Raw genomic sequence first — 16068 nt, 5'->3', positions numbered from 1 at the left:
CAGGTGTCCAAATACTTATTGGTAGGTAGTGTAAATAGTATTATATAGTTACTATGTTACTATTATAGATTCAAAAATGTAGGAGGATGCCTGCGAGCACACCCTTGATGATGTCATTTTCCCAAATTTCTGCAACAGAGATGGCGTCTTTTTTCTTTCAAAAAAGGAAACCACCACTAGATTGGATCATAGGCGGAGATTGACTTGGAAGTCTGGGGGAACAAGGTCATTATTGCTGGGGGGGGGGCGCACGATGATGATGATGATGATGTCAACTCATATATACATATATATATTAGATCAGTCGACTCCACCTGTGACGCTGGGGGGCAATGCCGCCCCACGCCCCCCCCCGTATCTCCGCCCATGGATTGGATAAAATTAAGGCGACCTTGATAAGGAGCTTATTCTAGTGGCAAAAGGTAAAATCACACACACACATCATCGAGCTTATATCCAGTGCCATCTTAACGCATGGGCCCACCCGGGCACGGCCCGGGGGCCTCAGGAGAAGAGGGGCCTCACAAAAAGGAGATTCAGTTGAAATTTTCTAGAATTTACGAGGTAGGGCCTCAGGAAAACCAATGGGCCCGGGGGCCCATGATGCGGCCCTGCTTATATCACTGGAGAGCGGGGTTAACGAGAAAGAGAGCTCTCTTTCAGGTCAGCGGTCTCCGCCTTGGGGGCCGTTAAAGTATTACGTCAGCAAATTTTTAGCCATTTTTGACTCCCCTTTGTCAGCAAAATTTCATCAGTACTGCCCCCTACCTCTTAACACATATTGGTGGGATCAGAAACGTGCGCGAGAGGGAGGGGGGGCACAGGGTGCTCCCCTAGAAGAAAAAAAATTATTTTTTAATGCAAAAGTTCTTTTTAATTAGAATTTCGAAAGAAAATACCTTAACATTGTTATTATAATCAATTTCTGTTAATTTCAATGCTATTTGAAGGCTAAGAACTCAAAATTTCTCTTTAAGAAATTTATTACAACCCACTCTTTAACCCATATGTGGTAAATCCTTGACCCGCAGACCAAATGTGGCCCTGAAGGTTATCTGATGCGGCTTGCCCCCCTCAAACCAAGTTTTGTAAAAGTGAACTAAGCGGCACATTTACAAATCGCTTAAATGATCCGTGGCACAATTCCAGAGCATTTAAGTGGCCCGTGTCACATTTTCAGATCACTGAAGTAGGCCTGAAAGATCACTTTCACATTCAAGATCACTTAAGTAATCCGCGACACAGTTTCAGAACCTTTAAACGATCCGTGGCATCCCTTGAGTGACACGTGGCACAGTTTTAGAGCACTTAAGCGGCCCGCACACATTTCCAGAGCACTTGAAGGATCCGTGAAACATTTAGAGATCACTAAAGTGGCTCTGTAGGGGACTTATCAATAGGTAGAATGTTCGTTTAGGTACCCAATAACTATCGAAAGGTTTTTTTCCGTTTTTGGCGCACCGAATAAGATGCCATTAAATATATTTCATATCTTCATAAAGGGTGGTTGATGACTTAAGCATCATCCAAACTCCCCTCCCCCCATGTCATCAAAAGTCAGCAGCCAACACCTTCTAGAGCAGACCAGCCAACACGAAGCTGTTGACAGTGCTGAGAACTGTGTCCCCCAAAATCATTGGTCGGAAGATCACGTGACTCGGTGAAAACACACACAATCCCCCGTTATTTTCTTATGGCATCCACAGGGATTTAAAACAATACATGAAAGAAATCATTTCAGCATCGATGAGATAATTCCAAAAATAATAATAATTCCAGAATTAATGAAAGAAAATATTCTAGAATTAATGTAAGAGATGATTTCAGCATCGATAAAAGTGATAATTCCAAAATAAATAAAAGAGATATAAAATTGATGAAAGATAATTCCAAAATTAAAGAAAGAGATAGTTTCAGCATTGGTGAAAGATAATAATCTAGAATAAATGAAAGACAATAATCTAGAATAAATGAAAGACATAATTTCAGAATGAAGGAAAGATATAATTCCAAAATTAATGAAAAAGATAATTTCAGCATTAATGAAAGAAATTATTTCAGAAGTAATGAAAGAACTAATTTCAGCATTAATGAAAGAAATTATTTCAGAAGTAATGAAAGAACTAATTTCAGCATTAATGAAAGAAATTATTTCAGAAGTAATGAAAGAACTAATTTCAGCATTAATGAAAGAAATTATTTCAGAAGTAATGAAAGAACTAATTTCAGCATTAATGAAAGAAATTATTTCAGAAGTAATGAAAGAAATAATAATTAATGAAGGAAATAATTCCCGAATTAATGAAAGAAAATTCCCGAATTAATGAAGGAAAATTCCAGAATTGATGAAAGAAATTTTTCAGTGTTAACGAAAGAAATTATTCCATCATTAATGAAAGAAATTATTCCATCATTAATGAAAGAAATTATTCCATCATTAATGAAAAAAATTATTCCATCATTAATGAAATAAATTATTCCATCATTAATGAAATAAATTATTCCATCATTAATGAAAGAAATTATTCCATCATTAATGAAAGAAATGATTCCAGTATTTGGATGGTTTCATGACGGCATTTAGTGCGACATTGAATTTATAAACATTGTCCTCTTAATTAAATCAACAAGGTTTTTATGCTTGTTCACAAGTTAAATAGTAGTAATGCCATTCTAGGAAGAAAGCTTTTTCGACTTCTTCGTCCTTTTATATCCAACCGGGGGGGGGGGAGGTGCGGGGACGATGGGGACATGACATGACACTTTATTTTACGTCCTTTATACCTACAAGGGCTTTACGACCGCTTTAAAAGACAAATTTACACTATGTAATATACATGTAAATATGTGAGTACATGAATGCAAAATTTACATTAAAGGTGGGAGAATTTGCACAAACCTTACATGATCGGGATGGGGGAAAGTCACACTTGGAAATTCTAACTAAAAAATACACTCAGAGAAAACAAAATATAAAATTTCAGAGAGATTTAAAAAAAAAACCCACACATAAACATCAATTACGAATTTTCTTTTGCATTCAAATGCTTCTCACATTCTAAAAAATAAATAACTGCGGTATACATAACATAAAAAATATCTCATTTCACATCTGATGTGAACACAGAAACAGAAAAAAATCAAAATTAAACTCAAATTAAAATCTGTTACATGCATAAAGATATTTTTCAAAAGCACGAACAAATTGTTCAGGATTCTCCTTTAATAAATTCATCCAAGACAAACGATTGGCATTGGGAATCGAGAGGCTAATAGCAAATTCACGGCGTTGTTCAATGCAATGTTTACAAATGAACATGAAATGCAGTGAAGTCTCAGGATCTGAACAATGATCACAGATAGGAGATGAAATCTGATTCATTCTATGTAAATAATCTTTGGTGGGTGCTCTGTTCGTAAGTAAACGATAAAAAAAGTGTTTAATATTTTCGACTGTGAAAAAATCGTGAGTATAATTTAACACAGTTCAAAAAAGTCGATTGCGTAGATATATTCGTTTTCACAAGTAAAATGCTGATCAACGTTGTTTTTAAAACAATTTTCAAAACGATTAAGAATATCTTCCATAAAAGTGAAAGAAGGAAAGTTATTATTTCTTGTCGCAAGTCGTGCTACTTTATCGGCAATCTCGTTATATAAAATATTCTTTTGGCCTGGAGTCCACACCAAAGTGATTGAATTTGCAATGTTTTTTGCATGTGCAAGAAAGGAATGTGTCAATAATGTTACAGAATGGGAACGGGAATTTACATTTTTCAAAGCAAAAAGTGATGCTTTGCTATCGGTAAAAATAACATAATTACGTCTCTCACAGATGAGTTTGGAAGCTGCATATGCAATAGCAAGACACTCTGCAGTAAAAATGGAGGAGTAATCATGAACTAAAGCTTGTATACAGGAATTATTATTAGGGCAATAGATTCCCATCGACGTATGTTGAGCCTGGGATGCATCTGTAGCTATGATAATATTATACGACCAGTTTGCTGTCATATAAGCCGCTGTGGTGGTCGAGTGGTTATAGTGACGGACTCGCGATGCGACGATCCGGGTTCGAACCCCACAGTGGTGGTCGGCTGAAGTTGGTTTTCTGTGGTTCCCAACTTCAAGGCGCAAATGCGAGCCGATCTCCCCGTTAAGAAAAGTCTCGCCACAGAGAGCAACAGTCGTACAACGATAAATCATTCAATCATAACACTTCACTCATAGTTAGAAAAACTGGTGGCAGATGGCAGCACTACACATAACAAGCATTACAGAGAAACAAAAAAAACTTCACGTCAGGTTTCACTACACGTACACGCGCATTCCCGCATGAACGACACGCATCAGGTGACTGAATTGGAGTCAACAACGAAAGGTCATCTGTACACGACAACAGCGCACGTGAGTCAACTCAAAGCTGTGAGTCAGAAACTGATGATGAAGACGATGAGCGCTCGAACATTTCAGTTGAAGATAAATATGAGCTACTGTTACCAAGACGTAATCCGAAGAGATCTACACGTAAGGACCAATACTGTGGGGCAATCGGGATGATTGCAGGTCAGGATGACCGAGTTGAGGAACTGAAACGGACTAGGCGAACTACCCATACTGGAAACAGTTGGAAACGACTTTAACAATGTTAGGATCTCACATTGGTCACAACAATGAACCGCCCTTCTGTTTTCCTCTTGACTGTTGATTGGTCCAATTGTTACAAATGAGAAAATTAGTATATATATAGAAAGTTTTATCCGGTTTCTCCAGGACTTTTTGGAGGTACACCTCTCATACAGAAAGATGCGGTGGGTGTGGTAAGTCAATTCGGGTTTATGGCGGCCCGATAATTCCAAATAGATGAAAAGTAAATAAATTGATTATCTGTCAATTTAGGAAACAGTAAGTCCATCGGCTCGCAAAAATACGAGTTCGATTCGGGGGTTACGGCAGCCCGATAACGTTATATCATAAATAAATGAGATAATTTCTGCCAGTTCTATTAAATTATCTATCGATCCATATGGCAGCAAGTGTGGTGACAAGACTGCCATTTCGATATAGTTCTTGCATAAGATGCTTGACGAAGTGACCAGGCTTTGGCCGTTACCTGCATAATATGTTTTATTACGTAAACAGCGACTCGTGAAAGAACGAGTCGATCAGGATACAGTGGGTCCCGTGACGTTTAACTATAAATAAATGAAACATGGATCGGTTAATTGTCAAATATCCATATGAATCTGTGGGCACATATATATAACGTTTAAAAGTACGTTGCAGCCATGCCCGGTATATGGTCACTTCGGGAAGTGGCTGAACGACATCTGGCCGGAGTTAGAAAGAGGGCCGGCGACCTGGCTGCAGCCGGATCTAGTCGACTGCTTTCTGATTTGACCGTTCCGCGGATTTTGGTCATGTTTCGTACGCGTTATACATATTAAAAAGAAAATTCCCTGTGGTCCATTGGCTCGTCATCGCATGGCCCGTTCGGGTCCTTTGAGAGGAAAGCTCCGAGTAAGTACGTTTTGCTCATCCAACGGGCTGAGTTTAAGTCATCTTTCTTCGAAACATTGTGTTGCGGGAGGGAGGGATGACTGGAAACCATTAAGCTGTACACCAATTAATGGCAAGACCTCGCTAGATGGTGGTGCTGGCGCCCTGCCCTGATCCGGTCCCCAATTGTCATTTCGGGTGAGTCTAAGTTTGGAGCTCGTAGTGGAGGTGATTCCGGTTCCGTCTCCCGGAATCGGTCGTGGAATCATTGCTCCTGCCCATTAAGTCCATTATGAAGTGTCATTAGATACTTTTTGGCTGTTTATAATTATCTTAAAGTTGAAAACGAATCGAATTTCATAATATGTCGTATCAGTAACGAATTCACAAAGTGAAAATTTACATACTACTACTTCGCCGTATACATGCACCTTGAAAATATTCTCCCGAAGAACTTCTAACGATACGGTGTATGCTGGAGAAAGTGTCGTGAATGTGTAAAACGTAGCGTGGCCTTAACGCATTTATGATGTCAGAGTTATTCGTGTTTGAGAAGTACTGACACACATCCGTGTCTTCCCATATTAGAAGTGAAAGTTGCAGATGCTTGTATTTTCGTGTTTATATAGTTCCCACTTAGTTCCGCTGTAAATACGCCTCTGTTATACATACAATATAACCTCTTAATAATGGACATCCATAAAACCGAAAGTTTTGTCCGCTAACAAGGAGTGTCCGACATGGGAGGTTCTACTGCTTTACATTTGTACGTATTAAGGCAGGCCCAAGTTATTACCTGACGTCAATTAAAAGCGTTTTTGGAAGTCATAAAATGTCTCAAACATGACGTGATAAAAATGGTTATTATGTCCATTTTGAAAACGCCAAAAATGACGTAACAAAAATGGCCATTTGCAAACAGTTCGACTTTCGGAAGATAGATGGCGCTATTTGAAGAGACGGAAGGGAAATATGTCCAATGGCTCCAGAATGCAAAAAATGTGACTTGCCATAAAAATCTGAGCCTGACGTAGGTATACATATATGATATCCTTAATGTTGAAGCAACTTGCCCCTTATTTCATAACCTGAATATCGATTTGTAACTAAAAAAACACACATTTCGATTTTAAAAAAAATTTCTCCATCTTTACCTGAGATAAGTCCTAGAGAGATTTACCGCTGGAACACTTGTTCCACGGGTAAGGGCAACTACAGGGGCTGGACAAAATAATATGACCACCTGTGAAATGAGACAAAATCTTTTATTAATAGGCTGTTGGCCCTCCTTTTGCATTAATTACAGCTTGTATCCGTCGTGGGATGGGCAAATACAAGTCATGCACCACAGTCACGGGGATACGTGGATAGCCACTCTTACAAAAAGGCCACTAATTCAGAACGTGTCTTTGGAGGTGAAAACCTACTGCACATTTTGGCCGCTGTGGTGGTCGAGTGGTTATAATGCCGGACTCGTGATGCGAGGATCCGGGTTCGAACCCCACAGTGGTGGTCGGCTGAAGTTGGTTTTCTGTGGTTCCCAACTTCAAGGCGCAAATGCGAGCCGATCTCCCCGTTAAAAAGTCTCGCCACAGAGAGCAACAGTCCTACAACAGTAAAATCATTCAACCATAACACTTCGCTCATAGTTAGTAAAACTGGGGGCAGATGACAGCACTACACATAACAAGCATTACACAGAAACAAAATTTACGTCAGGTTGCACTACACGTACACGCACATTCCCGCATGTATCAATTCGTTGGGGGGGTTCCGCGGGGGGGTGGGTGCATGTGTGGTGTAGCAGTAGTAGGTAGGGGCTCGGGGATCCATGATGTTCTTAAGTCAGCCACCTCGTTGGGCAATTTGCCTGTTGTGGCGTTGTATTTGTATTTGTATTTGTAAAATACCCCGCAAAGGTGCAATTATATTAAGATCAGGGAACTGAGCGGGCCACACGAGGTGGTGCAGTTCATCATGGTGTTCATCAAGCCAGTCTCCGACAATTCCAGCTGTGTCGACGGGCGAATTATCTTCTTGAAACATAAGTCGAGAATCAGGGAACAAATATTGCACCATTGGATGAAGATGGTCAGCCAGAATACTGACATGAACCGATGCTTTAACCCGCCCATCCAGAACAACAAGTGGGCCGAGACCACGGTGAGACATCGCGCCCCACAGCATCATTGATCCCACTCCATGCTTAACAGTAGGAGGGAGATAGTCAACATATCAGAGGATTGTGCTGGCGTTCTCCAAACGTAAACACGTCTGGAATAATGTGAACGACGATTCGTTTGACCAGATGACATTCCCAGCCATCTTCGACTTTCGGCCACTGTTATGCTTGGCAGATGAGTACTTCTCCCGACACCAACAAGGGTGGCCGTTTTCGTTACTGTGGCCCCGGCAAGACGGGCTCCAGCAATCATGCCTGTTTCGAAATCTGTGAGGTCAGCCATAACGAAGTTTTAGCGTCCCAATATACATCGCATACGAACGCTATCACTGCTACGACTAGACTCATGTGTGCACATTCTCGCCCGCTAGGTGGTATTCTTCCACACTAGAGGGCGGGAGTATGCGACAGGTTTCCCCGAGTGTTGTTTTTTCACAGGTGGTCATATTATTTTGTCCAACCCCTGTCCATGTATACAGTAGTGTATTTACAGGAGGGCTAAGCGGGCTATAGCCCAGGGCGGCAAATTTTGTATAGAAATGTTTGTATTTCAGTACGACGTTAATGTAATTTGCTTATTGATACTGCCGCGGCTCACCAAAGACTGTGGACAACAGTCACCAAGTGCGAACACTGTGCGAGACGATGATTTGACTCTCATGACCGGTGCCGAGTGCTCAATCAGCGTGTTGTGTGTGATTTGAAGCTAATATGCTTTATGTTATAAAAGAAAATTATATTGTAAGGAAAAAGTAAAACATTAAATAGTACGTAAATAAACCCGGACGTGATACATTAGGTGTCCATAAATGTTTTATTTTCAGTACATATCTCTAGCAGGAGAAGAAAATACAGTTGACGCTCGTTATAACGGCCCCGCGTTATAGTAACTCTTCCATTACAACGGCCAGTATGATAAGTCCCAAATGTTTTCATATATGTTTTATTGCCGATATAACGACTTTCCCAATAATATAACGCCCGTTTTGACGGGACGAAGGGGGGTCGTTATATTGAGCGTCGGCTGAATGTTTCTTTTTCAGTAGTTTCGGACTAAGCTGGGCAGGAGCAATGATTTTGCGACGAATTCCTCGAAAAAAGGAATCTCGAAACCCTCTCCGTAATAACGAGCCTCGAGTTTCGATTCACCCGAGATGACAATTCGGGACCAGACCGGGGCTGGGCGTAAAAAAAACACCATTTAGCGAGATCTTGCCGTCAATTACCGTCTAACTGATGGTTTTCAGCCGTTCCTCCTCCTCGAAGTTTGGCGTAAACTCAGCCTATGAATGAATAAAACGCACTCACTCGAGGCTTCTCCTCTCAAAGGGCCCAAATCGATGGGTCATGCGATGCCAAACCAATGGACCACGATTCGGAAAATATTTAATATGAATAACACGTGTGAGGCATGACCAGAGCCGCGAAGTCTTTCAAAAAATCGCGAAGCGGTCTCTATACGTCTAGTCTCACGCGGATAGATTGGCCGGTCCTCTTCCAGCTGCGGCCAGATTACGTTCAAAACTTTTCCGCGAAATCATCCAGGCCCGTGCTTGGCTGCAGCACACGCGTTACACATTGCGCCCACAAAAAATATTAACCCATCCCCTCATTTAATTTATTTGTTATTTTCAACGTGCTCGTGGGAATCGCTTAATCGGAATCCGGCCATCTTCCCAGTCGCGTCCGAAGGTACGTGAAGTCATCACGTTGACGCTAGTGTATCTGTGCAACCGGATTCTATATAAAATACATATATTTAATACGAATATTAACATTTTTTTTTTTTGGCCAAAGCTCTTCGCCAAGCGTCTTGGCAAAACGACCAGGCCTTGGCCAATCTTGAGTTATGAGGATGGGCGATAGATTACGTCATTACATCTCCAATGATATTAATTACTTCATTGGTAAGGCTTATTGGTAATAGCTTAACGTTATGAGGTCGCTTTCACTCGAATTACTTCAAGCCAATTTTTAGTTCTCGCTTAACACGTATAAGACAGATACAATGATAATATATTAATTAATTTCTCCATCTATTTGCTATTACGGGCCGCCTCCCCCGTATTGGCTGCCTCGCATGGAGGTATGTTACCAGAAGTCCTGAAGAAACGGATAGGGTAATGTCTATTTATAACCCGATTCGTAACAAAGAAGCATTCACCAGTCGGGAGTCAATAATGGCCAATTATTGTGCCCATTGTTGAACTGGTATTTTCAACTGTTTCATTCAACAAAGAAACAAGAGTCATTATTCTACATCTAAACCAGTAACGAACTCGGTCTATTGCCATTATAGGTGATTTTCTACGCTTTTTTACCTCGGGTGGAATTGTGCCGGAAGAGGGAGAGAAAGAGATCTGCGCGTATTTTTGCCAGTTGCCTATTTAGCCATTGCCCGTTAAAGAGCGGGACGGATTCTTTCGAACAAAGCGCAACTCCTGTCTATCGACACGGGCAATTTAGACATTCAGGACACTCATATCCGCACCGTTCCCGAGTGTGGGTCATCACTCAGTGAATGATTTGCATAATACCATAGCCGCCCTTAAGGGTGTGCGACAGGTGCGATCACAGCCGTTGCGGTGGTCGAGTGGTTATAATCGACTCGAGTCTCGGGTTCGAACCCCACCTCCGCCACAGTGGTGGTTGACTGAAGTTGGTACTCTGTGGTTCCCAACTTCAAGGTGCGAATGCGAGCCGCCGATCTCTCCTTTAAAAAGTCTCGCCACAGAGAGCAACGGACCTACAAATATGTAATTCAATCATAACACATCACTCACTTCACTTCTAAAACATAGACGGCGACACTGAAAAATCAAACACAACGCTACATACGCATTCAAAGACTGTTAGGTACACTCACTAGGTAGTACATCGCCCATAGATGGTGATAGACCTGAGTTGTAATCGGTTTGAAAGAAAGAAAGGTGCGATCACACCGGGCCCCGTGTTTTTTTGGGGGCCCCCTCATTTATGGTAATAGAAATAAAAAAATGTAGGTAAATATATCAAATATTTTTTTTCACATTTTTTTGTAGTACCCTAAAGGCTGCTATGACGTGACGTGTAACCACTTCAGGTCAGATGGCATGGAATGATATCAGACATTATATGATGTGCTCACTGGTCTGATGTTTGAAGAAGTGCATTAAGGCCGAAACACACTACGATGACGAATTTGTGAAATCTTATTCGTGGAAATTCCGTGACGCGGAATTTCCACTTCACATAATTTCCACGGAAAAACGTTTAGAACGTCTCTAGCATGGCGTGGAATCACGTCACGTCAGTGTAGCGCGTTTCGACCAAAGCTGCATTAAAGCCGGGTTTTCCTAGAAGCATGTTTTCCGTGCCGTGTGCAACGTGAATCACCCAGCGTGACACGCCGTCCACTCACCAATAAGAAAATCAGTATGTCTGTTTTCCTACAGAGCGCAACGCGGCTCACGACAGCGCTTTACGTAGGGCGTGATTGGCGGACTTCTGCTGGAGGAGTCAAATGCGTCGTGCGCAGCGCGTTTCGCCGATGTTCTCTTCACTCTTGCGTGTTTTCTTTCTCTTCAAGCCGGAGAATGCAGACGACAGAGTAGCTGATGCCAACGCCATATACTGTAATATAGCCGTCCTGATCTGATGCGCCACGTTAGGAAAACACAAACGCGTAGCGTGATTATGTAACACGTTTCTGTCGGCGCAAAATGCTCTAATTCGGTTCACGCGGCGCAAAAAACCTATTTCTAGGGAAAACCCGACTTAAAAGAGTACCTTTGCGTTAACTGCACCTTTACGCCAACAGTCGAAGTGAAGCCGATGTGTGGGTTGGCCGTGATATCTAATACTGTACCATCGTTTTGAGAAATTCGTAACTGTTTTGACTTTTTGAAAAATAGTTGTTTTGTTTCAACATCCACATGGATTTGAGACGCGTTTTGGATGACCCTGATGAGGAAGAAATGACTGCATTAATCGTTAACAGCAAATTGTTCGAGAAGAATGTGGATGCATCCCATAAAGGACTGTTTTTACCCTACAAGGGGCCCGGTACGAAAATAATAGCTGGGGCCCCTTAGGCCCCCCATCTTTTTTCTTCTTCTGTGTGAGAGAGAGAGGAATCGAAAATTCATTAAATGAAAATCATGGAAATTCGAAAAAAATGCAAGGAGAAAACATTTTTCAGAATTGGTGAAAATATAGAATAACAGAAATATGGTGAAACCTCGCTACAACGTTACTCGATATAACGATAAATCCCTCGACAACGATATTTTTTTTGGGTTTGCTCAGAAATGTCTATAAGGATACTCAATTTGTAAACCTTTCTACAACAATATTTTTGAATTTTTTTTTTGTGTGGAAATGTCTATACTCGAATGTTAAACTGCTGCCTCTCGATATAACGATAATCCCTTTAAGGCGATATTTTTCCTAGGTCCGCAGAATATCGTTATATCGAGGTTTCACTGTAATTCCGGAATTAATGAAAATTCCGAAATATTATTTTTAAAAACTATTCCAGATTTGGTGGAAATGCAAAACTATTTCTTTCTAAATGAAAATGCAGATTTCCAGAATTAATGAAAGAAATTATTCCTACTGTAAAATGTGGGCCCGCAAAACGCAGGGCCCGGTGCGACCGCACTCGTCCCACACCCTTAAAGGCGGCTCTGATTCCCATAAATGCAGATCGGCAGCTGTCTGGCGAGCCAACGCCTTCTATAGCAGAAAGTCTCCGCGCGAGGCTTTGACTTCAATGAAGTCGTACATTGCATCTGTAACCATTGAATATAGCAAGCTGACGTATGCGAAATCTTCACCTGTTTTTTGCAATATATCCAATGGCTATAGGTGAAATGGACGACTTCAGTGACGTCAGTACTTGTTGTGAACCTAGCGTGAAGTTTTGTTTCTGTGTAATGCTTGCTATATGTAATGCTGTCATCCATCACCAATTTTTCTGACTATGAGTGAAGTTTAATGATTGGATAATTGCACCACTGCTGGCCTGTTGCTCTGTGGTGAGACTTTTTAACGGGGAGATTGGCGCTCGTGTTTACGCCTTGAAGTCAGAAACCATAGAAAACCAACTTCAGCCAACCACCACTGTGGCGATGAAGACCATACTTCATGGGGGACATGGTAGACCGCCAGATTCGAGCACTTGCAGATCTTGAGTAACACTTGAAGCAATGCTAAGCAGAATGTATCGCAGGATGAGATTAAGAACCTTCATCACTCCTTACGTAGATGCACACCAACCACCAGGAGAGCACTCAGGTGACAAAATCATAAATGCGTCTCTGACTGTAATGATCAATTTAAAAAAATAACTTAGACAATAAAAAAACATATTTGTGCAGAAAGTAACAACGTCTAGGAAAAAAAATGTAGATTTATTCCTTCAATAATGTCTTTTAAATTATAATTACAAAGTCATTTGTTTTTTCCACACTGTCTCGCTTTCTTTTGCCACAACCTCCATGAAACGAAACGAAAAAAAATTACAACAACTGGTATCTAACAACAATCACACAAACATGAGAAGAAAAATAAAACGGTAAATTTTTTTCATATTTTCAAGTCAATAAGCACCATGTCTCGAGAGACTTCGAAGTTTACTTTTTAAAAACAAAAAAGTTATATCACCGAAAAAAAAAGAAACAAATTCAACAGTGACGCAGATTCTCTTCTTGTTTACGATGCCCTCTTCGCTTTCTTTTTAGTTGTTCTGGCATCAATATGATTTTGTTCGGTTAATAACGTCAAGAAGAAGAAGAAAAAGACAAAAATTATCGAAAACAATTGTTTATATAATGAGTGGACTATATAAAGAGGGAAATCCTAGAGTGCGAGAATGATGCTTTGCTATACAAGTCTAATACTATGTTCAAAAAGTTCCGAAACTTATTTTATTATGGAAGAATGAATGCAGATAGAACCTGTTTATTTGGTGTTTTCTTCGAAGTAACTATCCTGTGCAATTATGCATTTTTCCCATTGTTCATACAAAGATGTAAATGCAGATTGTGCTTTGTTCGGAACATCCTCCAGAGCCTTCGCCGCTGCGCATCTTCGAAAACTAGAGAATCATTTCCTTTTAAGCAAATTCTTTATCCAAGGAAAAAGTCACATGGGTTAGATCAGGAAATAAGCTGGTTTTGGAATTATCAGAACGAGATGTTTTGACAGGTAATCTGACATCAGGAGGAGAACCTTTGAGCAGGCTGATGGATCACCCACAGATCTAGTCGCTTGCATCTCACCAAATCACGCACACTTAGGGACTCATAGGACCCTCGTGGTATCAAATTATCCGTCAAAAGATCACATTCCAATACTTCCAAAACCAGCTTATTATCCTGCTCCATGTCACCTTTTCTTCGGATAAAGAATTTTGCTTAAGGGGTAATAATTCTCAGGCTGCGAAGTGTAGCGATGAAAGCACTGGAGGGGGTGTAGCAAAAAAAAAGAAAACTTACAATCTGCATTTAAATCTTCATACAAACAATGGCAAAATGCATAATTTTGCACAGGGTAGTTACTTTGAAGGAAACTCCAAATGAACAGGTTCCTATCTGTATTGATTCTTCCATAATAAAATAAGTCTTGGAACTTTTTGAACACGGTAGTATAACGAAAGTTTACTTAATGCCCAGGAAAGTTCTTGAATTTCAAGCGGTCGTGTTACTACAGCATTCAAATTTTAAACAAAATGGGGAAAAATACATAAGAAAAGCATTATTGAGTGTTTGGCAACTCACGAAAGTATAAATTTTCAGCACTGTATGTCTCTAGATGATAAAATTGCACAGAACTGAAGACACATAAAGTGAGAGCAGGGATTAAGACAATGTTCCCTCTAAGCTCCACACATGCAATACGGCATTGGTGGAAATGAGATTTTGCACTTATTGAAAAAAAAAACAAATTCGTCCATATGAAAATCAGAGGGAACGTCTGTCAAGGATTGCCATACTGCACCGAGTCAGTAAAACTGTCAAATGAGAAATATGCAATCGATCATCCAGGACAGGCGTCTTCAACTTTTATCAATTGTAAATAGATTTGATAACTGACCAGATGTATAACCAACACATTTTTGCTAAAAATTAGCTTCACGTTATAAGTCGGATCGACTTTGCTCTTCAAGCCTTTCACGTTTGGCTTTGCTCTGACTGGTAATTGTGGATGCATCCTGATGTCATGCAAGCATGATCTAAAAGGAACCATTGAACACAGAGTTATCAGATTCGTTGTCTTGTGCATTTTGTTGGTGCATGTATAAAACGAAGATCTGATGTTTTTAGAGGAGCAATCCACATTCTGCTGAGAACATTTCCTCTCTGAATGTTAGGAATTTAGATTTAGAGAAATTTCAATTAGAAAGAGGTGGTGGCAATGAAGTTCAGCGGGACTTGGATCCCCGCTCTGAAGAAACTGATGTTCTCTCCATTTCGTGGCCACTAATGAAATGCGATAAACAACAAATCTGAATAAGTCTGTGCCTTTTCGTACAACAGCATCCTTCTAGGAGTATGAAAAACACTCACAAGGTTATCAATCAGAATCTACAATGGCCCAATCGGAACAAAGTAGCGCCTGTGAATAACCATAAGCACATGCTGCATTTGTTGGTCAGTTGACTGTTGAAAGTCTCGAACTTGCAGCTATCAATGCAACCTCTGATTCAGTGTCTAGCAAAGCAACTTACAAGGAAAAGGGTCCCAAGGTGACGTCTTCAAAGAAAAGTTCCAAAAAACTGATTCTACTCATTTAAATAGGCACAGCAGAAATATTAAGAAATCCAGAAGAATTATTATCGGTCAATCAAAAAAAAAGCAAATATTTATATTTTGAAAGCCAATAGAGGCCAAGAATGAATTAAAAAATTTCGAAACCCTAGAGTCTTTGGCAAGGTGCACACTGAAACGATGCAGCCCTAGCTGGTTAAAAACCTGAATGTCAGGTTTTTTTAACCAATTTGTGTTGCGTTGCTTTCAGTATCGAGCCAGAGTTCACCCTACCTTCGAGTGATGTTATTCAAATAACACATGAACAGGTTATAGCCACTGGAAACCCAGGCTGATTCATCACCTGCCATTAATGTGCAGCATGATGTCAGTATTATTGCTACAGCCGATAACTGTTCTGTAACTGAGAGAGAGAGTTTATTTATTTTAGTGCAACACCTCGGGACCCTTTCCTTGTAAGACAATCGTTAGGGGTTGGGGGGGACATCGAGAAGAAAACAAAACTCCCTACTCCCCAAGAGACTCTCAATTAGAAATAGTGTTTTTGTTATTTTTACATAGCAAGTACAGACCTTCATAAAGTACTATGATAAAAAGCGACAAATCTGACTATAAATCACAGTATTTTTTCCCCAT

Source organism: Pholcus phalangioides, unplaced genomic scaffold (genome assembly GCF_987345545.1).
Source record: "Pholcus phalangioides strain wild (caught in Gottingen) unplaced genomic scaffold, Ppha-v1.0 ptg000041l_1, whole genome shotgun sequence".
Taxonomy (NCBI): domain Eukaryota; kingdom Metazoa; phylum Arthropoda; class Arachnida; order Araneae; family Pholcidae; genus Pholcus; species Pholcus phalangioides.
This window is presented reverse-complemented; position numbering follows the sequence as displayed.